The sequence below is a fragment of the Falco naumanni genome, chromosome 1 (genome assembly GCF_017639655.2).
Source record: "Falco naumanni isolate bFalNau1 chromosome 1, bFalNau1.pat, whole genome shotgun sequence".
Classification (NCBI taxonomy): domain Eukaryota; kingdom Metazoa; phylum Chordata; class Aves; order Falconiformes; family Falconidae; genus Falco; species Falco naumanni.
The window spans coordinates 31,925,956-31,951,670 of record NC_054054.1 but is presented as its reverse complement, the minus strand read 5'-3'; the positions used below and the strand labels follow the sequence as shown (position 1 = coordinate 31,951,670).

Sequence of the window (25,715 nt, the reverse complement as noted above, 5' to 3'; positions counted from 1 at the left end):
TCTGGGGTTCTGGATTCCTTAGATCTGCACCAGTAAAATAACACTTTGCCTGTGGAGCCAGACTGCCCATTTCCATGCTTGCACCTTTGCAAATTCAGATGCAGTTGGTACCAGTTGAACTGCTTTGCAGTAAGGGACCCACACTACACTTTCTGTCTTGCTACTCCAAACACTCTGTAATAGCCTTATTCTACTGATGATACAGGGGATGATACAGTGTCATATGTAATGAAGTCTCACTTGCCAAGGAAATTAAAATATCAAAATATTTATTAAAATATTAAGAAACAGACAAAAATAAGTCTCCTAATTTTTAGCGTCATTGTCTCACAGTGCCAAATAAGATTCTGCCATGCTACACTGTTCTTTTCTACCTTCATACACAAAAGATATAATATTCTACTGTGTCTTGTTTATGGCCTTGAAGGTTTAAATATCTGCAAGGTTAGAGGCCCTTTTCCTGAAGGCTTGTTTGGGGGCATAATAGAGACTTGAAAGCATATACAGTGTGTTGAAAGTATATTACATAAGAGACTCTTCTCCCCCTGCCCCCCCCCCCCCTTTTACTATAAAAAGAATGAGAATTTCTAGCAGAAAACAGTCATCCAAAAACTTCCTCATTTTGCTTTTCCATTCGCACCACTCCTAGTGCCCATGAGAATGAAGCAATGGAAATGAGAATTGGTTCAGCTTCATGCAGGTGTACTATTTGATACACTACATTTCAGTTAAAAATATGACACCTTGCATTAGGTGACAGAGAGTACTATATAAATAACAGGAAGTTTCCTGCTAAAGCAGGAAGCTGCTTCCCCCCCCACCCCCCCCACCCCCTGAAGCCCTGCAGAGATACAGTAATTACAAAGCAGTGATGCCTTGCTCTATTTTTCCTACTCATCTGACCCATCACAAAGGCTGCAGGAGCTTCCTGGTTTGGAAACCATAGCACTCCAGAATCATCTAAATATATACATTGTTAACTGCAGAAGGCAGATAAAACCAGTACTAAATCTAAGACAATGCTAGATGTTCAGGCAAATGTCAGCTTTGGAGCCTTCTAAAACTGAATTTAGGTGTATCCTGAAATGATGGTTTAATCCCAAGCTCAGACAGGTACCACTGGGAGCATGCTTTCCTCTTCAACACAATTCTATATTGTTCAGCTGCAGGAGCACAGGAAGTTTAAGAGTTAGGAAGCTATGGACTTTTCCTTATGCATCGACCTTAACCTTTTTCTTTTTTCTGTGAGTGATTAAGTGCTTGTTTGTCAGCCTTAAAGGGCATATTTTACAAAACAGCCCACAAAAGACAGCATTAAAAATTGCTGAGCAGAAACTTTACCAGAGTTGAAGAGGGACAAAATTTACTTTTCTGAATTTCCAGTTCTTGTTCAGCATCTTTGTTTAGTGTAAAGAACATGGAAGACTGAAGAACCTGGCTACAATCCCTGCATGGGATGAACTTTCTCAAATTTTAAACATAAGGAAGATCGACCTTGTCAGCAGAGGTCTACTACCTTGACCTCTTGTTGGGGTAACCCTGCTACGTTTTGAGGGAGTCTCACCATTTGAATCGATTAAATCTTTCTTGGGATTTAAATACCAAAATTTACACTGGAGGTGGCCAAATCCCAGAATATCTGAAGGGACGAAATTCTGGCATTTTGAAATTTGTTTATGTGCAGATTAGAGGGGAGAAAAGCCTGTGAAATTTCCCATTGAGCAGGCAAAGGGTAAAAAATAATTCTGGAAATACCAACACCCATTTCCAAAATAAGGTGCTCTCTAGGGATCATAGCAGCAGTCTTGAGAAAGCAGCTGCTAGTCACAGTAAGCAGTAGTGAAATCAACAGGACTCATGTCAGCATCTGCCACAGCTTCAAGACTCCAGGCAGACTTGGGGGGGCCTAGAAAGCCAGCTGGACTGGGAGCCTGGAAACCCTGGGACCCTCGGCCCAGGTCAGTCTGAATTAGAAATAGACCTTTGCAGCCTCCTTTGTGGCAGGATGCCTGGCAAGCAGGAAAACTGTGGCTTGAGCTGGGGTTGCAAGATGACTGCTGTAGAGATCAAGGCCAAAATAAAGTTAAAGCCAGAGCTTCCAATGTTTCCTCGCTCTTGGCTCAACTAGGATCCGGAACCCTTCCCAGCCCCTGGCCCCAAGGCTGCTTGTGCTGAGGGTTGTTGTGGAGCTGTGGGCTCTAGGACCACAGACTCCTAGACAGAAACCTCACAGCAATGTCACCACAGCCCATCAGGACCACGACAGAACACCTCAGGTTTAACAGATCTGTAGAAAAATTTTGGGTTTTTTTTGAAACTGACCAGCTGACCTCTGAACCAATGCTTCCATCAAGGCCATAGGGATATGATGTGTAAAAGGAAAATACAAATGCCTCAGACTGAGCAAAGAATGTATCATAATTTCACAGTTAGTAGATGTGTCTACACAAATGCCTACAGAAGAGGCATTTGCTGTCACACCATCAATCCTATGGCTTTTAACTTTACAAAACAGGATAAAAACTCCCTACTCATCTTAATTATCTTGCTGAGACCAAGACTGGGATTTTCTTTCTAACAACTGGGTCACAGCACATTAACAACTATCTGTACCTCATTTATCAGCTGGAAGTGAACTAGTAGAAAGACAACAGTGTAAGAACTTCCCTGAAGCAGAAACTTTCAGAGGGTTATTTTGCCTTTGACTTTACTACCACTATGATTATTTTTTTTTCAATGTCAGCGTTCAAAGGACCCAGTTAAACCAGGTCTGCACTTTGACCTGGAAACTGAGTACAAACTGAGAGTGATTGTACTCCTGAATTTAAACTGCAAAGTAAGCTGGTGCACAACAGTCCTAGTTTTTTAAGATGATACAGTTGTAGCCTTACACTGAGACAATGAAAGCTGTATATCAAAACCATTATGAAACATCACATTGAAATACAGAGATTCAATTTAAGATCCACATTGGCATAAATAGAAAATAGATGCTACAACTGCATTCTTGTGGATCTTGGTTGAAGTACAGGGCAATACTCTTATCTCTGGAAGTAGTTCATATCATTTTCTCTGAAGGTATAATACTTTGCTGCTTCTAATTTCGTACTTCTGTAAATAGGAGAAATTTTGTCTTCACCAAGCTAGTGATCAGCCTATAAAGCAGGACTGATGTTTCTAGAGTCTCTTCCCAGCTGTGGAAGTAGATGGTGTAGTGGAGGTAGATGGAAAGACATTACAGAATGTAACATCCATCAGTTTATTGACTCATCTTTACTCCTGCAGTATGGTATATGAACAAATATGCAAGAAACATTGCCCTAACAAACAGAACAAATAATGACTAGGTAAGAGGAAGAGCTGAATTTCACATGCAACCATAGTTCCTTTTTTTCCCTTTCCATGATACATTTTTTCTAAAGTGGACCAATCTCATTACACTGCGTGAATCCCATACTGTAGCCTGTCTCCCTCCTTCCCCATATGCCTATAAAGCACAAAGTGCTGGGAAAATACTGTGGCTGCTTCTGACTGGTTACTGTACATTTTTGTGATAAAATGGTTTGTGAGACTATCAGGATGAACTCCAGCTGACTGCTTTCAGTCCAGCAATATTCCATATAGCCAGGAACTAACCCTTGAAGCATTTCCTTCTTTCCTTGAGCTCTGCAATGGGGAACACTGGCTAGTTATCTGTACATCTTGAGTGCTTCTCTGTATTTCTTTAAGCAAGACAAAGAGGCATTCAATAGGAATTTGCCTGTATTATATAGTTTCTACTTCTGTTTTTGCCATTACCACGTATCAGTTCTGTTTTTGTTTCCCAGCCAAGTTCCTTTCATATTTTCCAGATCATTCAAGTGCCTGCACCCAGCGCCCCAACAAGGTTTAATGAATAAGTATTACATTTTAAGCAAGCAATTATTCTTGATTCATCTTTTTTCAGATCTGTAAGGGAAACAGTGAATTAAAGAAACTAATGAAAAGGAGTTCCTGCTGCCACTACCATGTGCTGGCTCTGAGCCAGAGCCTGTCTAACATTTGCTGGCATGAGTCATGAGTGTGAAATGAAGGTGGACGATGTCTTTTCTGTAAAATGATTAACAGTGTGGGTCCACTTTCACTCTTCTCATGGAAAGAAGTCAGACAGTTCTTGAAGAAGAGCTAAACTAAAAAATATTCCTGGTCAGCCTGCCACAGGCAACCAGGATATCCTCAGCCAGAATTAGCTCATCCAGCCTTTCCCCCTACTCCCAAATGTGTAAAAAGTTCATAGATGGGGATATGTTTTGGTGTCTGGCACCAATGATTGTTGCCATCTGAAGTAGCTCAGATCAGGATTAGGTCTTTTGGATGAAGATTTGGGCACCAAAGTCCATTTATTTCAATGCTGTTTTCTTTTCCACTTCTATTGGTTTGGAATACCTCCAGGTATGAAATTTGTGCACACCAGTGTCCTACCATTGTCAGTCTCTAAGAGAAAGCGTCTTTCTCCCTTTCATGAGAAAACCACAGCAGAAGCTGGTAGTTTCCACCAAGTTCTGACTGAATAGCATAATATTTTTTGTTTCCCTTTCAGCTATGGTTTTCATCATCTCTCTTTGTTTTTCCTATATCATTGTCAACTTTTTATATCTTGCATTGGTGTATCGGAGCATGTGACCTAACAGCCAGACATAATTCTGACATGCCCGTCATCTCTAGTAGCCATGGAGGGCAGAGGGAAGTAGTTTATGCTGTAACCTGTGGGCAACATGAGCATCTAATAGGTGCTCTTTGGTTTTCCCTTATCTAGGGATGGCACAGGAAAACTAGGATCCTAACTTTAGTCTCCTCAGTGTATCTCATTTGGATGTCAAAAGCAGATTGCTTTTGTCACTTTTCTATGTGCTTACAATGACAGAAAATAATCCTCGTGTTTTGGTTTTACATCTGGAATCTGTTGCTGGACATGAATTTATTACTGCCCAACTTCCATTGCAGCATTGCTACTGCCATCCTTATGCTCCTGATGACTAAGATGTCAACAGAAGCTGATGCTAATAACACTGCATCTTCTCAGACAGTATTTGTGCTAGAGCTCCCCATCACTCTGATTGCTTGCATTTGAATTTTTTTTTCCTCTCTGGATGATGCTAGTATGAATGTCTAATATTTATGCTGATATTAAAGTTTACATTTCATTTTTGCTTATGTTGTGTCTCTTAAGGCAGAGTTAATATTAAGGCTGTTACTGGAAAATGAGTCAGCACTTTCAGCAACTGCAGTCTTGAGTCCCCAAATGCTTAACCTTATGAGAATAGTTTTGTATAGATAGCCAAGGACTCCCAAAGCTTGGACATGGACTAGCTGAGATTGTAGTACTAGAGATGCTGATGTAAGTTTGCAACTTTTATTTCACCCTAATGAAGTTTCCAGTATTACCTGTACATGTGAATGGGCACAGATCAGCTGATACAACACATATTTCAACACTTTTGAATTTGAACTAGGCTCTAATTAAACTTGCTTTGGAATCTATTCCCTCTAACACTCTGTTTCTCTGTTTTCAGTAAAGTTGTGAGCTCTTCTGGCTTAGCTGGCCAAGGAAACATTCTCTCTGCCACAGGCAATCCTTAGATCCAGGCAGCTGGAGTCCCAGTCCTTCAGTGCTCACCTTTTTCAGCCCCATCACAAAGCCTGACCTGATGATGAGAAACATGCCTAGGTCCTAAACTTCATCTTCTTCTTTTAGCACTGATTTCTATTTGCATCACAAGTCCCTGACTTCATTATCATTAAAAGGCCTTTGTCACACAGAACTGTGATCACAGCTCCAGGCAGACTGCATGTTATCTTGCATAAAGCACAGTGTCTTACCACACCTTCCACTTCCTGTCTGGAAGCATCTCCTGATGTTGCCTGCTTTGGTTGTAAGGACAGGAGCCATTGCAAGTATTCCCCTGGACTGATCATAATGGAGAAAAAAAGAGCAGTGCAGAAACTTTCTAGGAAGGTGGTTTTTTTAAAAATGAAAACAAAGCCTATTGACTGGAAATGATCTAAATGTGATTCTAGCCACTGCCAGGTCTCTTGGCAGCGTGAGCTGCCAGCTTTCCTTTCCTGTTTTTTTTCCCCTCTGATAACATATGTAAACAATCAGTAGTACACATCAGAAGGTTTTTCTTAGGCTTACGTAGGACCTGCAGCATAAAGCACACACACAATACAGGATGGCAAAATCTACTCCATCAGAGGTAGGACTCGTTCTGTCATAGGGCAAATTTACAGGATGGTAAAACAGCATGATGGTAATGGAACTATTTGCAATTCAGGGAAACAGATGCTGAGGACAGTCAGATGACTGCAAGCCTCTGCCCAAGGCACAGCGTGACATGAAGATTGCATGGTCCTGGCTTCTCACACCCATCCAACAGTTCACTTACACTTGCCCCTCATAGCTGATGGAGGCAAAGACGTCATTACTGCAAAAGCCAAGGTTTTGGAGGGTTTAACAGGGTTTTCACATTTTTCTCCTCCTGGCACATGGAGTCATTTGATAAAGTTGTCAGGGAGCCCTGAAGCTACTGAACACTACTGAACTTCATGACGCAGATCAGCACTGCTCACAGCTATTGTTTCAGACTGCACAGGCCAGCATCAGTATAGGCATCAATATTTCTTCAGAGGGACTTATTTTTAAATGGAAACTGAGACTGTGATACAATCAAATGCATTTCAGGAGGTTTTGGCTCTAAACTATTAAAATAAAATATACGTATACTGCCAGGTAGGTCTTTCCCACCTTCTCATCTTAAATCCTCCATTAGTTCTGCACACACTCTTAACTTGGTTGAAGTAATTTAAATGTCTTTGTGCTTGCCAGACTAGCTATCTGAAGCAGGGAAGGAACATGATACAAAAAGACAGAAGAGACTGTAGAAATTACTGGTGAAAACCAGAAAAGAATAAAAAGTTATAAAAATATGGGCAAAAGGACACCCCAAATCCTCTCCTTCTAAAACGAAATCTCAGAAATTGGGGGACAATGAAACTTGAATTGGGTAATTAAGCCTTCTGCCCTGTAAGCTGTGATCTGGGAGGCTCCAGAATAGTCCTGGAACTTACCAGGTTTGATCACTGAAAGACTTCACTGGTATCAGAGGCTGTGAACAAAAATACATTGTGTTGCCTTTTTTGTTTTCTCCACCAATGTAAACAACACAGAATTATGCCTACCAGGGTGTCCTTGGACATACTGACTTGGTGAATGTCCCCGATACCCTGGCTCAAACAGCCGATCCTTGATTATCTTGAGCATTATTTAAACAGAAATGAACGATACCATTTTGACACAGTAGGAAGTTCATTAGTATCCAGACATTTCTCACTCACTGAATCATGAAGCAGAAAAATATGTTGCATTATTACATGTCATTTGCCAGAATATTTGACACTGTGATGTTGGATGGAGGGCAAGGTGAGTACATGGTAAAGTGTTACGTAGGTCCTAAGTCACGGACAAATTGTACTGTTCCTATACCAAGAAAGTAGTATATAAGTCATCCACTGCTTCATCCTCTCAGCACCTCTGTGCTGCAGACTGAAAAGCAGAGGTATGAAGAGGCTTGAGCAGCCAAAAAGGACATGCAACTTGTGTTCTTCTCTCTAAGGAGCTTTGAAAAGATTTCATCCACTAGCTGCAGAGCACACCTACTATGCATGTGACTGTAGGCAGCAGTAGATGTGATGTCCACAAGGCTGTGCTGCCCCATATCCAAGCCCACTTTTCCTGGTCACTATATCTTTGTCACAAATCATAAAGCCAAGCTATCCACATGCACGCCTTCACTCAGATTTTAAAACCTAGCAAGCAGTCAAATTTCTGCTGCTTGTTCTCGATGGCCAGCTCTGCTCCATAAGGTAAGAACAAGGAAAAGTCACTGAAAGCTGGGATGTTTTTATTTCATTTCTTCAGACTGACTCATACTCTCCAATCCCTTGTCCTTAGGGAAGATACAAGGAAATGATGTAATTCTTTTTTTGGTTTTCTTTTCATGCTTTGTACTTTTTCTTTCAGCATCATCTGCACTGGGCCTGTTTTTTAATTAATCTGTATGCACTGAGCTAAAATAGAAGCCTGTGCTGTCTGTCTCTGCATACTCACTTGTAATAGGGATGTGAATGGTTGAGGATAAGAAGTATTGATCTCCATGACTTACCAGGTGACCCATTAACAATACCTCAGGATTTCTGCTAGTTTTCTTTAGAGATCAAATTTAAAAAGATGGACCAAATATAAAATTTAAAAGCCTGATAAAGTTTAAAAAATCCCATCTGTTTGAGAGATGCAGTTATTATAACTCCTGCAGCTCTAAACTTGTTGTAAACCTGGGGTGAAGGGAAGATACTTTACATTTTTGTGTTAATTGAGAGAAGAAAATCAGAAACACCTAGCAAATGTTCAAAATCTGGATGCCAGTTTTACAAATAGCTCCTGGTGCTTTATCAAACTGAACTGAGACCTTATCTCTGAACACCCCTGTGGACCACCTCCAGTCCAGATTAAAAACTAAATCTAAATCTATCTGTGGTGCCTGACCATGAGTTAACTTTTGGTTTTGCAAAAATAAGGTAGAAAACTTTGCAAAAAGATCTTCTGGTCAGGAAATTAATATATTTGTGTTGTTCTAGGACCAGAACTAGAAAGGGAGATAAGCTGCACTGAGGCAGAGCATGCCCAAGAGGTGGAAAATGTAGGTCTGAGTCCTCTCATACTCAGAAAGGAGCTGAGCATGGCTGTCTTCGGAAGTTCCTAAACTAGAATGACATTTTAAGGCATAAGTGCAAAAGATATTCTAGAAGCAGGTTTTAATTAGCGTGTGACGTGCCAGGAGCCACAGTTTGGAGCCACAGCTGACTGACATCATAGCTCCCCAGGAAGCAGCATCTCCCAGCTCTCTGGGCAAACTTAGCCTCTCATCTAGGGATAGGAAAATTACAGTTTGGGACACAATCCTCAAAATATTATTGGCAGGAATCTGGACCAAATTGGATATTGCACAAAAGTGGATGGCAGTCTTTTACAAAAAGAAATCTTTCCTGCTCCTGCCATTCATACCAAACTCAGCCCTTATGAGAGCCCTGGTGTCATTGCACCAAAGTCAGTGTATCAGTCAAGTCTCGATGGCAGTAAGCTGCAAGTTCACAGACACAGCTCAGAGTATGTGCAAATGCAAAACCACAGGTGCCAAAGGAGCCTCCAGGTAAGAATAAGGAGGCTCTCAGTGAGCTCAGGCATGTCCATGGCAGTGGAGTGTGTTTGCCTGAATTCCCTGCAGTGCCACAGTTTTAGATGCCACCATTCCCTCTGGCAGCTACCAAAGCAATCTGGAAGACTGTGGGTATAATACACACTGTAATCATGGGTGCTCTCTATTAAGATTAAACAGAAGCTGAGTTGAAACTCTAACAGCACATAGTATGAACTTTAGGACATAACTGCTATTTTTAGTGACCAAATCCATTTATGGATCAGACCCCAGTGGAAGAAATTCAAGAGTATTTGAGCAAAGCCAATAGAGCACTACTGTAGGAATTCTCTTTCTTAGGAGTCAAATGCTTTTTCACTATTCACTTTACATTCCTTTCTACTGGCTTTCTGGAAACATGCATTCACTCAAAATGTGCCTGATCATTTGTTGAGAACAAATGAAAAAATCATATATGCAGGAATTAACTGAAACTAGATTTTGTACTTGTACCAGCAGCTGCACTAGAAACTTGCCTCAGCTCTGGCAATCCAGCCAAGGAACTGAAATTACACAAATGAATGTGACTAATCAAAATTAAAACACTCAGTGCAAAAAGTTGGCCAGCAGTAGTAAACGTAATTCAGGGCAGTGTTTTAAGAGCAAAGTCATGATTCATTCAAATAAATAAACTAGAAATCAGAAAGGTAAATTGTTGAGTGTTGCACTCTTTCTTCTGCTCTTTGAAGCATTAATATTCCTTTGCTCAGGTGGGAAACGTTCAATAGTAAAAACTTGACAAAAGCTGAAAATCATTGACGAAGTCAGAATTAGCTTTCGTGCTCTAACTTCCGATCTCATGACCAATACATTGATGTACTATATGGTATCTGGTATTTGCATTTCTAATCTTACTTGTAATCACCTCTGGTAGAGAGGAGTAAGAACAAATGAAAGCTAACTACTGTTTTCAGACTTCAGATCTGATTCTTTCCAGGTTCTGACTGATGCTTTTGGTTAACTTTTTCCTTGAGAAACAGAAGCAGAAGACAGAAGTTGCTTTTCATGGAGCTTTAGACTGTATCGACTTGCTTTTCAAGATTAATTATCAAAATAAGTGAGTTGGAAAGAAAACGTTCCCTTTTGCTCAGATGCTGAAACAATTGTGCTGCACTCACCACTTAACAACATAAGTGAAAAGAGGAGTCTGTGATATGAACTAGATACGAAAGAGAAAGGTTGATCCTAGTAGCAAAACCAAACTTTTGAGTGAAGTTTTAAATATCAGCTGCTTAAAGAAACCAAGTATCATCATTTCAAGTTACTACATGTGTCCTTTTTCCTGCAGAGTGCCCGAAGCTTGTCAGCTAAAGGAAACAATCACTATTGTGGGTTTTTCCAACTGAGAAGACAGAAAACACATATTTATTTTAATATCAATATTTAAGTGAGTGAATTTTCAAGCACATTCCTTTAAATGAAACCTACCTGATTCCAGACTTTTTCTCCCCTTCACCCTTTCTGCATTCTCATGGAATTCTATGTAGAGCAGGACCTTCTTTGATCATAGACAATTAAGTCTTTCTTCCTGATTTGGCAAACCCATCACTCTTTTTTGGAGAACTGGAGTAAAAATTTGTCAATTTACATCGCAGTTATTTCATCATGCAGCTTGGAAAACAGTTTTTCGTACTGCTTATGTGAGGACCACAACTGTTACTACTTGATAAAATAAAATCTGCTCTTCTGAGTTGCATGTAAAGTATATATGTAAGGATTTTTCTGGCTACATAATGATTCGGCATAGCTGGCTTTGGTCTTTGCATTATTAAACCCAGAGAACTTACCAGAGGTTGCTGGCCAGGAAAGTATACAAGCAGCTATATGAGTATTACTATGCAAAACTGCTGGGTTTGCATCTGACATAAAAATATGCAGCATCTTCCCAAAGCCACAAAAATATGTATGGTTGCCTCTACATTAGCATTTTGGTTCAGAGCAGTAACACAGTTTTGAAGCAAATCCTGTCCTCTGACTATCCCCATTTACTGCAGGTTGGTTCGGTTCACAGGGCAGTTTTGGTGCACAGAAGCACTGAATTCCCTTCGAAGGGAACTAACCCAGGTGGTCTGCCCAGTGCACGTGAAATGTACTCCAGCCTCCAGTGGGGACATAAGAATCAAAACCAACCAGTGGGCCTTTGGGAAGCTTTAAACCCCTTGTATGGTGAGAAGAGCCAATCCAAGGGATCAATTTAAAGGTGGCCTGAAGTTCAAATCCTTGAAGTTCTTATAATCAACATGCTGATTCTCAGCACTAAGTACTTCAATATGGTGATCTATTTTTGTTAGGATTAATTACTCATTAATGTAGACATAGCCAGCTCATAAGATATACCCCAAAAAGAAAAAAAAATTCCCTAAAAGTATAAAATAGGTTTTTGCACAATATTTTGAGAGGTACATGTTTGTTTATCATGCTGGTAGTTCCTCTAGAGTCCTTGCTAGCACCTCCTCTATGGCATAAAAAGCACAGCTAAGATTTTACAGATGAAGCAAGTTACCTTTGCTTTAAAGTAACTTATATTTCAGATGGAAAAAAACTGAAAAGATAGATTTGAAAATATGGTATCAATTTTGGTCTACTATACGTGAACTGAAAAGATGAAATAATAAAGTAACCACCATTTTATTCTTAAACTCCTATGCAATGGGGGACTTCTGATGGGACAGTCATGATGGTGGTCTCATTTTACAACTGCTAAAGCACCTGTAGGTTCTTTCAAAATTCTAACATACAGTAGTAACTCACTAGTAAAAATGTCACAAGAAAACCAGTTCTGTCCTACACTGCCTACTATTCCTACAGAGAAAGACAAATTGATCACTGATCTAAAAGGTGGGGATTGTGTAGTTGTCATAGATTGTGCTCAAATTCAGTTTGCTTTGGAAAAACAGATTATTTTTTTGACCTAAGCAGTAACTAGTTTACAAGAGTAATTTCTCAAGACTGAAAGTAACTGCCAACTTCACAGAGCAAATGGAAGCATTTTATTTTAAACCTGAATGATAAATGAGAATTTTTGAAGAAGGCTTTATTAACTTCAAAACTCCTGTCATCAGGACAGAAGCCTTCCTTCAGTTAAAGAGAAAAACTCATTTAAGATGATGACAGCAGGGTGCTCAAAGGCAAATGCAGGTAAATTGAGCTTACCCACTTCCAACTTGAGCAACAGAGAATTTACCCCCTTCTCGGTTCCTGGCTGACATTGCCTCTTGAAACTAACAACAGCATTTCTATTCTTCTCTCTCAAATTTTATGGTACACTTCTCTGACCTTTCAGAAAGTACCAAGAATTCCCAGAAAATCTGTAGATGTTAGTGCTCTCCCCCAAACAATATTCTCTTCTGCACATCTACTTTATCAGGTTACTCCCAATAACAGCAGCTATCTGGAATGAAACTGTTGGTACTGAAGACCCTGTCTGTGTTCACCCTATGTATGTTTCAGCGGATTTTAATTCGAAGTAGCTTGAGCTGGACCCATGAACTGAAAGACCATGAGCCATGTGAGGATATCTGGGAAGGTCCTTCCAGTTTAGTTGCTTTGTAACAAAATTCAGCTCTTGCACCCGCAGACTGCCCTTCACCCTGAAGAAGCACTGCAAGTGGGGACATCTGGGAGACTATGGAAATGTACTGTAGGCACAACCCCTGAGCTCCTGGATGCCCCTCTTAGATGTCCCATCACACGGACAGGCAGTCAGTGGTAAAAGAAATAAAAACCTAGCCATGCTGCTTCTGTCTCAGCTATCAGTAGTTTCCACTCTGCTACGTATTCTTATAGCCGATACAATGAAGTACAAGGGAAAAGGAGAAAATGAGCCAAGCTCCATGGCTTTGTTTCAGGCAGCATTTGTTTCCTCTTTGGTTGTTCTGAGCAACAGTAAAACACACCACCCTCCTGGCTTCCAGGGCTCTTTATCTCTTTCTGTTTCTCTCTCAAACAGAGGATGAGGGACCTGGTGTTTTCCAGTTGCTCTGTACTTCATAACAGTATTTGTGAAAGTGGGAGACTAAGGAAGTGTCTGTATCTCAGAGAGGTGGTGAGAAAGAATGTTAGTGAAGTCTTACTTTGTTTTCTTGTCTTGCTACTGCAACTATATTCTTTGATAAAGCACTGCAGAGGTGTTGAATATGACAACCATGATTTATTTTTATCACCCCTTTTGCAGTAATTAGCATATTTTTCTTTTGATTTTTATCCTTCTGCCTTTGGCTTGCTCTCTCATTCCCATTTAATTCTGCCTCCTCCCTCTTTTCTCCCCCTTCCTTTTTTTGTCTCCCTCAGGTTCTTTCATTGTCACATTGTACTCCTTCAAATGCCGCAAACATTTTGTCAATGGAGCCTCTGTAGTGGCTGGAAACCGAGAAGACCCTGTGCTGCTGCTTGCCAGGCCGCAGGGGACCAGGGTTTTCTCAGTTTCCAGCTGCTTTTGAAGCAGCACTGATTGGTTCCTCTCATTGCTGCAGAAAAGGCTGGCACACGGGAGCAACAAATTCAGCATGTCCTTCTGGCCTGTTTTCCATAGATCTGCAAGTGCCAGAACAGCACTGGGGAGCAATTTGATGCTGTCTGCTCAGCCATCCCTTTCTCTACTGAAGCAACAATCTTCTCTTTTGCCTTTCTACCCCTTTTTCCTTCACTACTCTGCAATTTCTCTCTCTCCCATGTCTCTTTTCAGTCCCCTACTCCAGCTTACCCAGAGTTTCTGTAGGACCTTAAAGACAACATTTTTCTCTTGTGCTACTTTTGCAGCAGTATTTAACCTGAGCAAGCACAGTTCAGTGAGATGCTACTCAGCCAGTAACACAGTGCAGTGCTTTAAAAGGTGCAAGTAAAACAATGTCAGCTGCTTTTGTAATCAACATAAAGGGCAAAACAAAAGTTTACTAAGTTGATTAAAGCAAAACAACCCTCTCAATAATCCTTTCAGAAGATTTCTATAACAACGAAAAGTAACACCATAAACAATGGGAACAAATGTATTTAAAAATGAAAAGGTCTGAATATCTTTTTCTCCCTCCTGAAGTTTTAAGCACCTCCAATATGCTCGGGGAGCCTCCTGTATTATATGATTAGGAAATACCACTGCAAAGACTTATTCAGTCAAGCAAATTCAAGAGGCTAAAATGCAATGCTGTAAGTGGCTATAGCAAGCAGTGAGAACGGATGGAGGACAAAAGCAACAGAAGTGCACAATAATTGTATGTGTGCCCTAGGTCAGCTGAAAATCACTAAAATATTGCTTTCATAAAGCTACATAATTGTATTTTATGAATCTATTATTTCCTAATGGTCATTCATCTGGCCATTGGGCATTAGAAACTGGCAGACATTACTGCAAAAGCAATTCACAGAAAAGATTTGGAAAAAGATAGGTTAGTAGATTTGTAAAGCTGTTCAAGGCAGATATGTTAAGAAACAGCATATAAGTGGTTTGGGGGTAAAAATCAGGCCAAGGCTCCACGAGGCAGTAAATCCAAAGTTGCAGCAGTTAATCCTGGATCAAAAATGTCACTGCCTCTTGATGCAATGTACTTAACTGGTACAGCTTAATGTAATAGATGAAAGTAGTTTAAAAATGCAAAACCTTGCTTCTGTAATTCGGGTTTGATCAAATATCACTTTTTCTCCCACAGTTGTCATTGAGGCAGCATAAAGAATAAAGCTGACATAAACAGCCATCATGTGTACCTATTATGTGCTCCAGCTGATTCAAGATACATTTCATTGTGCCTGATCTGGACTGAATTTGTATAGCCCAGAGATCTGGTAACCCACAGAACTAGTCTTTATAAAAACATATGTACAGCCTCAGAGATAAAGGGTGAGTTGATGAAGTAAAGAGGCAATACAAAAAGTAAAACTGTTAATTTTGGCCTAGATTTTCCCAACAGTTCATTTCCCACTTAAGTACCTAAACAAAAAGTTTCCAGTGCAGCCTCTGGATACTGTGTGGTTTCAACATTAGACTCCTCAGCTGTATGCCTAACTGGATACCCACTGGGACAGACACTATGTAAATTCATTTCATCTAGGCCATTAAGAAAAATAGACTGAACTCTTGCTCTCACAGTGACAGATTTACAAAATAGAAGTCAAGAATATGGTTTATCCAGGGCTCCATTTCTGTTAAGTATGCTACAATATGGTAAAGGGGGAGGACTATTCCACCAAGAGCATGGCTTAGCAGGAATATGCCGTAGAATAAGAGTACCAACGTGGTTGTTCAATTGCTTGTTCAGTAAAAGCTTTATTTACATCAGAAAAGTTACTGTATTAGGCAGAATATATCTATTCTTGTGGTTTACATTTGTTAGTAAACACAGGACTTGTAAAATACCTCCTGAAGTCTGCAGAACGCATGAAACCAGTCCTAAATTCCCCAGCATTATTTAAAGAATTTGTCTGAGCTGTGCTCAGAAGGATGACTGAGAAACCCAGTCTGTTCCTCGTGCTAATCTAGTCTGGTTGCTAGAACAAAGCCTCCAACACAGGTGCAAGCAAGCACCAAGGGATGATGTAGCGCCTCTCTATTGTGGACTAGATACACAGGACAACACATCACTTCTCTCTTGGACTACTGATAGGAAGGACTTTCAGTCGCTACACATTTGGGGCAGATTTACATCAATTGCCTACAGGGTAAAGGCTCTTTATCCTTTCATTTTATTACTAGTGTCTTGACAGAGCCACTTTACCAGCTTCCTATCCTCTTCCTTCCCCTCTCTAAAATTAGACATCAAGTTATTTACACTTTCAAACATTCTAGTATGTATCTGAACTGTACATTGACTACTCTTCTGCAGCTTTTTGCTTCAAACTCAGTTCCTTACCACTAGATTGTTAAAAAAAATCTTTCTTTTGGCTCTGATCCAACACTGAAAGGCTGCCTAATTGCAATACGAACCTGTCCAGTTCAGGTCTGTGTCAAATGGCTCAGGGCAAGTGCCCTCCAAGTACAAATATGTAACTGAGCCTGGTGACATTTTCTAAGGGAACACACAAAGGCTGTTCTGCATGCCCCCACAGGCTCCAGAACCAGCTCTGCGGCTCCAGCAGCTGGGGTGTCCTGGTGCCAGCAAGGCCAGGGAGGTGGAGTCTGGAAGGCATGTGGGTGCAGCTACCTGGAGGTCTCTGCTTCCATATTATGTTTCAGGCTAAACATCCGAGAAGGTTGTCAAACATTACATGGACTGGAAAGGCTTTATGCAAAAATGGCCAGAGTGGAGCTTAGTAAAAAGCAGCTGACGATAGGACCTAACAAGATTGGGTTTGCTTATGCCAAAACCACTAATTATCAGATGAAATGTAAAGGATTATGTACGTGGTAGTGCTGTGACAGATACTGCAGCTATGTGAGGCAGGGAGTACAGCAGTCCTTCGTGTGTTTTTGCTAGTACAGCATGTTTGCTAGCTATTTGGCAATGAGCCTCACTTAAAAAATGTTCTGGGTCCAGCTCCACCTGCCCTTTTCATAGCTTTCCAAGACTGCTGCCCATTCTTATCACCCCATGCTGGCACTGCTGCCTGTTTTAACAGCGCTGATGCTGAGACCAAACTAATAAACTCAGCTGAATACTGCTGGGTCTGTCCCGAGCAATGCAGATGTCTCCTCACTGAGCTCCATTGCTCTCTTGCTTCCATTTTGATGTAGCACTGAAACACTGGACTTAGCCTGCAGCAAGCTAGCCCAGATCAAAAAGAAAAGTTATGCTTTACCTCTATGCCTTAACGTACAGCAAGGAGACCCACCTCCAGTTCTAGGCACCAAAGGTGTCACGTCTGTGTGCGTGTGTTCAGCAAAGGGTGCAGGACAGCACTAAGTGAAAGGTTTGCAGTACCCTGCAGTAATGCCTGATGTGTCACACTGGTGTTGAAGCAGCCCTTTTTAGCAGAAGAAATGAATTACTCATTAGTTGTTGTTCAGACCGAAGAGATGCTAAAACTGCCCACTCGGTTTCAACATCACAGTGACACAGTTGTACTCATCCTGTTTCCAGGAACTGTTCAGTTTACGTCAGTCAGGGCTCTGCACCTCGCTCCAGGACATGGCACAAGCCCTGTAAAAAGAGAGATGCACAGACAAGCCAGGGTAAGTGGCAGAGATCATCTTGCTGCTGTTACAGAACAGTATATCCAAGCGTTCAGCATTTATCATCAAAGCTTTTTGCATGTAACTATCTTCTACAAAAGACTTTGTAAATAGGAAAAGGGGAAACACAGAGATCCAGGCACCCTTTTAGCAATGCTACGTCAATTACAAATACAATGATCACTAGGTTTGGGCTCATTGGTGACACTCTTTCTTCCCTTCAATTTGTGTTACAGCCTGAAATCACAAAGCTGTGATCCCCGAGAACCTCCTTTGTAATGCATATCAACTTTCGTTGTGCCCCTTTGTTCCCAATGTGACGGAGCATTGTGCTGCCTGTGTCCAGGGAGCAGGTTTGCTTTATTGTTCTTGTAAATATGTACTGCTGGGTGCAGCTCCGTGGAAGGCATTGAGTTTGTGCATGACTGACGCCGACCCGGACAACTGCTCTGACCCCCAGCAGATGGTGGTGCAGGGACTGCAATGATCTGGAAGTAATAGCATGTGCCATTTCTTTTTGTTTGGAACAGACAGCCAGACTCTGCGTTTCCCTCCCCTGCACAGCAACAGCTGTATATACAGTATAAACTGGCAAAATCCTAACTGTCATTCCAGTCTTCCTCCTCTGCCATTAATCAGAAAACCTTGGGTGCTGAGACTTCATCGAGATTAAGCACTACATGAACACCACATGGCTCTTCCCAATGATAATAAAATTGTGTGCATCGGGGCATAGATCAGTTGCTTTCCTAGAGAAAAGTGAGTCATAGTTAAAAATATCCACCCCCCACAATATTAGACTCAGTAGTGGTGGACTTGCTGTTTTTTAATCTCTACCCAGAAAAAGCCAGGGTACAGGAGTCAGCATGAACTAAGAATTTTAATTTTCAGACTACAAATAGCCTCTACTGCAGCTTTAGTAAGTTTCCATTGTCATTTGTATTTGTTTTTAGCAGGGACCAAAATAAGTGTGTGTTTTGAAAGGAAGGTATAAAATGGGTGAAAGTCCACAAGTGTTTTTTTTCTCCAAGGCCACGGGAGATTCATTGCTTCAGAATGATAGCAGAGCAGTTGGTATTTGATTTTGTGAGAGGCCAGATTTTTTATAATGTATTGTGTATGGGGCACCTCATCAGAGGTCAAAAATGACAAATTGTAGTGTGTTGGAGTTAATAATCATCCATTGTAAGTTTGGCCTGTGTTACCAATAGCCATAAAACTGTCCTGATGGTCCAGAGGGGAACTTCCTTGGGATGGATGGAATAACTTCTCCCTGCCCCTCCTCTCCCAGCCCTAGCTGAGATGGCTATCAAAGAAAGGGGCTGAAAACCAGCTGCACTCTAAATATTGTATTTCTGGCTGCTATAATGCTTCCGCGAGGCTTGCAGCTGGCCGGTCAAAGAAAGGCAGACTGGCAGTGCTCGAGATGGTGAACAAAGGTAGGGCAGGAGTAATGGCAACGAAATGCATTTCTATTTCCACAAAACCTCCTTTAGACTTTTCCCCCACTCTACACCCAATAAACACCTCTTGAGGATTTCACACACAAGACTTTCAACCTATAAACCCACATCCAAACTGTCAAACCATTCCTCGGCAAGAGCAGACACGTTTACATTGTTTAATTCAGAGCAATCTCCCTCTTTCTGTGCAGGGGAAATCTGTCCTGGGTTTGCTCCTCTCAGACTCCCCACATTAATGAAATATTCCTGGGGGGACCTGAAGTCTCCCAGGTCTCAGCACCTTGACATTGCTGTCAGGTTACAGTCAGCCTCTGCTGCTGGGCCGTTGGCTGAGATGCATATTTCTAATTATCTTTCATTTAGAAATATCATCCTAGACTTGAGAAATGACCTCATAAAGTTTGCTGAGACCAGCTTCAGTTCTGACAAGCCCCCATCTTCTGAAGAAAAGAACAGTTAGAAAATCCCTTTTCACCTCCAGCGTGAAAATGCACTGTGTTCATCACCCATCAGGGTTGGGTCAAGGGAAAAATGTTTGAATTTCTCTTTATATGATTTTTAATAAAAATTATTGTTCGGTCTGAATTCCTTCCAGACTTTCCTAATCTTGCTTCTAGATGCACTACCTCAAATGACAGGCACAAAATTATTATTCAATCTGAATTCTTTCCAGACCTTCCTGATCTTGTTTCTAGTTGCACTACCTCAAATGACAAACACTTAAATAGAAGTAGCTTTACTTTCTTGACTAATCCCATTAGCTTTAATGAGTCTAATCGCATGAGTAAAATTATGCATGTGCTTAGCTCTTGGCAAGGTCAGTGCCAGTAATGAGCAGAAAAACAAACTGATAATGAAGCCATCAGTAATAAGAATGGCTGGATATCTGGATTTCTGGAAAAAAGATCCAGCTGTCTGGAACATTAAAAATGAAACATCGCTTGCTAAGATTAAAGTAGAGAGAGTGAATTCTGAACCAAGACTGACAAGAAATAAAACTATACAGAAATTCTTTAATTAATTAGTATCCATGACATGTCTTCAGTTACCTCCATAACAGCTATAAGCTCATTATCTTAGTTATGACTTATCTGTTCATCCATTCATTTATACAAAGCTCATCAATATGATATCCAAGCACTAATGAACTTTAGCATTAAAAGGTCATGTGTGATCCCCTAAAAGGAAAAAATTCAAAAGGTTATTTTATTCACAAGTGTCAGCCACCCTGGATCTGAGCAATGAAATATTCTTGGGCAATTTGTATGGAATTTATTTTCATTAATTACTGCCAGAAATAGTCTTTCTTTTTTCAGGATGATGATTATGGAAAATGGGCTACAGAACAGCAGAGGTTCCAAATGAGAGCGGTATGAAAGTTAATCTAAATCCACAACAAACAGAATTTGTGCAACTGTTCTTGACAAAAGAAATAATCCAAATAGATATAAACATGGCAGTATTACAAGATAATTATTTTTTAAGATTACATGTTCTCTGACCATGCCTTTAGACTACTTCAAAAATTTTTCTGTTTCAGGAATGTATAATTTCCTCAATGTTTTAAATAAAGAACAGCCCCAAACCAAGTTTTATCTTCATAGCCTGAGGCCACGGACAGTCTCTGTAAGCCACTAAACACACAGAATGAGTTTAACTTCTTCATACAGGACCAGCACAAGGCACCGTCACTAAATTCTCAAAATAGTGTTTACTTAATGTGAAGCAATTATTTTCCTAACTCCTCTCTCCAGCCATAAGTAGGAAAATTTGTGTGTGCATGTATTTGTATGTAGAATTACAGGTTAAGGATTTCTGTCTACATTTCCTCCCATTCAACATAGTGTGTGGTTACGACTGGGATGTAGACTTGCCTAGTACATAGTAAAATGGGTTGGTTTATAATATCAAATAGATTTGTAGTGGTAGTTTTATCAAGGAGTTATGCAGTTTGTGGTTTTCTTTTAGAGTAGGCTGCTAAGTTCTTTTTTTGTACCTTGTTATAGTTAGTCTGAAACTTCCTTAAGCACTATAGCCAGCAGAAAAAGGGGTATAATCAAGAGTGTGGGTTTCTCTCATGTTTTGTTGAACCAAATGAGTTTTCATTCTTTGGGGGCTTTTCCAAAAACACATTTTATTTGCAGGTAAAGTTGAAGCATGCCAGCATATATATTTCTCAATGAGCCTCATGAATGGGAGAACAGACTAAGTCAGTCACCGAATTACAGGCTTAGGTGTGAGCATGTCTCTGGCAGTGCAGATGGTAAACTAATATGTCATGACAACATACCTAATGACAGCACCTCTGGTTAAAAAGTTTTTCTGCACAGGGACATCTATTTTCACATTGGTTCAGAATTGTAACATTGCAAACTCAATTTCTTATATATGAATAAAATCGATGAAACCTCCAGAGCCACATCATAATCTTTAAATCTTCCTTTTGCTTTGTTAATACTTGTGATAATTCACAGTCTAACTTGCTAGTTCAATTTTTCCTGTCTTCTTGAATTCAGTGGGATGCACCTAATTTCTTTTGGTATACTCTGCTCAAAGTCAGTCCTACAGCGAGCAGGCAGACTGAAAAGGAGCCCTATCTTCTCTAACACGTTTTAGAAGCGTGGAGATTTTTGCAGTTTATCCTGCTGTACTCCTTGTCAGTAATGACTCTGTAATCCTGCATATTGCCGTTTAATTTTAGAACTGGTTTGGTGGGTACACATGCTAACCATGGCACAAGGTCAGGGTGGCGCGGGAGACATGCTCCCAGCAGCACCAAGGTGGGGCTTGGTGAACCTCCGCTCTGCCAAGTGTCTGTGGTTGTGAATGCTGAGGTGCAGGGGCTGGAGGTACCTGGTGGGTGGTGGGCAGGCTCTGCCAGCCTCCAGGGCATTTTACTCTCCAGCTGATTCACAGGTTCCCTAGTCTCTTGTACCTGCCAGGGCACCCTGATGATGGGGAGGGTGATGTCACCAGCCACTGCTGCAGACAGCACTGCTGCAGAAGAGGGCTGTATGTGGAGAGATGGTGCCACACTTAATTGGTGGACAGGCATCATGTGCATGAGCGGAGGAGCACTGTGCAAGAGAGGTTCAAAGATGGGCTCTTTGAAGAGCCCAGTAAAACTAAGAAAGAAGATACAGTATAGTTTACATGCAAACAGAAAAAAACATTTACCTAATGGAAAATAAGTGAAAATACTTTTCTGGGGTAGGGTAAGGAGCAAAATTTAATACAATGCCAAGTGCTTTAACAGTGTGTTCTAGAAAAGAATTTAAAAATAAAGAGGTTACAGAAGTCAGTCATCAAGCTGTTCACACTGTTAACCTACATAACCACATGATGTTATTACTGTTAACCTCATCTTCCCTCCCCCTCTTCCTTCCTATTGTTTGCTATAGTCACTTCTTGCATCTTGCCTTTACGGACTGTACCTGTTTGCAAGGCAATACTAGAGCGAGGCCCAAGCCCAGCTGCAGCTTTTGGGAACTACCTTACTGAGGCATAGTTACACCTCAACCAGCACTAAGATGCAGATTCAGATTTCTCTTTGCACTACTGTCCTCTCTGAGGTTATGACACACAAGTGAAAACTATTTAACAATGTTCCTGCTGCAGATTGCTAACTACGCTATCCTTTCTCCCTATCATCCTCAAGACAATGTTGCAAAACCCTCTGAGCGATGTTGAACAACAGCATCCATTTCACACAGCAGAGGCACTTCTGATATCGAGCTGTCCAGCTAGCAGCTTAAGCGATAACTTTTGTTGGCACATGCACCAAAGTTCAGATGTAAGATATGTTCTGTGGGCAACTGCCTGTTTATTTTCTTTCCTAGACATGCGGTTAAACCACATTGTACATCCTGTGCTTATAAAATTCCAGCAGGGTTGTATCACAGTACCTACTACTAGAATGTGTGATTTACACCACCAGATACAGACTACAACATCTCGAGATAAACCTGCTGTTTAGAATGACGATTCAGATAACTCTGTGGTTCTACCACTTATGATGCTTTTTAAGGTCACTGGATTTTATAAATAGCTAGGATTTTACACAACACACTATGACAGACTCAACTGAGAAGCGGACTCTTGTTCCCTTGCGTCTCTCATATGCTTGTGCTAAGCACATAAAAGACAGGGCTGTTCTACACAAATGGGTGCAGGTCTGTTGTCTTCTCATCTTTTTCCATGCCAGTGAGGCAGAAGGCAGTTGCCAAATAAGAAGCTGGCAAGCATGTTAGCTAGTGCCATGCCGAAAGGAATGAGCTTAGGGGAAGCCCAGAACCAAGCAAGGCTGAGCTGAAGAAAGTTTGGTCTGGACCGGTCGAACAAGCTGTTGAAACCTTCAGCCCAGTTATCACAGCTTGCATCTAGCGCTCCCTGCTCCTGCAAGCCCTTCTGCTCTTGAGCTGGGCTGCTCAAACACCACTGGCCATCAGCTTCTTCAGTACCATTGGTGGGACAAAACTCCTGCCCAAAAGGCCTCCTCCCCATCCACACGACTGCCTGGTCCCTAATGACTCTGTGGGCTTTTGCTAGGCTCCCTGTCTTTTCTCTTTCCACCCAAAGTAAGATCCAGAGAGGACAGGGGAACTGTATGAATTCACTTAGCACAGACTTAGCACAGACACATGGACCTGGCTCTGTCCAAACCTACACGTTGATGAATCCGAAGTAGTAGGAAGTAGTCCTGTCCTCCAGCTTACAAGTGAGAGTAAACTGGATTTCCTTCTTTAACAGCCTTCCATTTTCGAAGGCGGCTAATGATTCTAAGAACCCAGCTGGAGGAACTCGGGTCAGCATCTGCTTGGAAGAAGAGTGAAGCCCAACACTTGTTGAAATCACTTCCTTCAAAGGCACCTCCCAGCCATGCTTCTCCAAATCATCTCTGAAGCGACAGGTCTGATTCAGAACCCTTCCACCAACCTCAGCAGGGCTTAAATCAAAAAGTCAAACTGCCAATTTGCACAGCAGGCACAAGATTTTAAATGGTGCAAACTTTGTATTTAAATTTGGTTTTCCACCTCAGCTCTGGAAATATTTACATTCATTACAGACCAGAAAGTGGGGCTCTGCTCCCCAAAGTACTAGATGTTTTCAGTTTCCAATAAAGTCAACAAGGATTGTTCACACTCTATTATGTGAAATACATACTTTTAGCCACAAGAAGAAAATTCAGTGCATGAACAATACTAAAAAACCCTCTGTAGTTTTATTATCTTTCATTCCACTGGCTACACACATAATTTGAGGCTATTGTTTTTGATTTGACTAGTATTCCTAGCCTTTTGAATACAGATTGTTTATAATCAAAAAGAAAAAAGAATTTCAATGGTTGTTTGTATTATAATATACCTCTGTCAGTGATGGAAAGGACTATAATGGTTTCTGTAATTATTAATTCTTCAAAATAATATACCTGCTCCAGTATCCAATTAATCTGGTTATTAATCAAAATGCCTTCTTTGTAAAATATTAAAAGACTCTAGACACCAAAGATTATTGTGTGCTGTATTTTTAGATTTTCCAGTTTGATTCAAAACACACTAAAAGAGGGGCCCCAGAAAACGACCATCTAGAGACGGTCTATGGCAAATATCCAGAAACCATTCTTAATGGAATGGAGCTAACATGAGTTGAGATCATTCTTTAGCCTTGGGAGAAAATTATATTATAAAAAAAAATTAACAAAAGGTATGTTTTTAGGAAGAGATTTCCAAAGGGATTATGAGTTGCTCTTTGCAAACAATACAGAGGATTTCCAGTATGCATTGTGCTTTTGCCGAGAACTGCGCCTATGAGGGAGCCAATCAAAGTCCTTTCATACCTAATGAAGAGGGGGAAATCACAGTGGGGAAAGTCCCTTAATGATAGCAAACAATAGCTGTTTGTACAGTGAGTAGAATTACAGCAAACTTTGTTGCCAAGCAATCTCTTAAAACATGATTTTACTCATCTGAGACATTATTCATTGAATTAGGATTAGCAGTAGAGAGCGTAGGTGGGAGGGAAACCCAAAATCGTATCACAGGATTACTGAAATGTTATCTTTATCCCTAATTTGGGAGGCAGCAGAGGTACGGAGGTGAAGTAATAAAAATTATGTGGGTTTTGGAATCTCTGTAGATCTTTAAATCAATGCAATTGTGCTTGAAGTGAGATTGACATGTTATACTAAAAACATAGAGGAAGCTGAATGGACAAGACAGAATCTTTGATGTAAACGGATTAATTTTCAAACATGGTCTCGTAATTGATGATCAGACCCTCACCTTGAAATGGTAATGTTGTTAATGTTCTTTTGTTTATGTCAAACTTGGAGCACATCTAGGTAATTTTCTTTTGTAGATACCTTCTGTTCCCCTGACTATAGCCAGCAGCCTTATCTGAGAGGTCACCACAAAGTTCGCTTTATTGGTTAGAGTCTCAGCAGACTCAACAAGTTTTGTTTGCCAAACAAATGTATCTTACGCATTTTGGTTGCAGATAACAGCATTACCAAAGCAGGCTTTTAATTTAAAACTGATTTTTCAAAAATAATGATGCAACATTTCCATGTACCAAATCTCATAGATCTAATAGCTGTGTCTCTACATCCCAGCCTTGTACTGCTAGTTTTTATTCACTATTTGGAAAAGGATTTCTTTAACCATTTCCCACTGGTTTCCAAGCTCGGTAGGAATTTTCAGGCTCAACAAACAGGAGTGAAAAAGCCTTCAGCCGGCGCTGCTTGACAGAGCAACAGTGCAGGTTACCACCATCTGGTGGGTTTTGACTTCTTTTATGGCTCTGGTAGGAAGCCCATGCTGCTCCACAGTTACCCAAGGACTTGGTTTGGTTTTGTATGATTTCAGT

The 25,715-nt window shown here is 40.8% G+C and overlaps 1 protein-coding gene and 1 long non-coding RNA gene across 7 annotated transcripts in view; both read left to right on the top strand.

Moving 5' to 3' along the window:
• RBPJ (recombination signal binding protein for immunoglobulin kappa J region) overlaps positions 1–25,715 on the top strand; it is a 153,763-nt gene that overhangs the window by 65,493 nt on the left and 62,555 nt on the right. The window lies entirely within an intron of this gene.
• Positions 17,395–24,354, top strand: LOC121085421. Its single transcript, XR_005827067.1, has 2 exons — positions 17,395–18,474; positions 23,601–24,354. It is a non-coding gene; the product is annotated as an uncharacterized LOC121085421 (long non-coding RNA).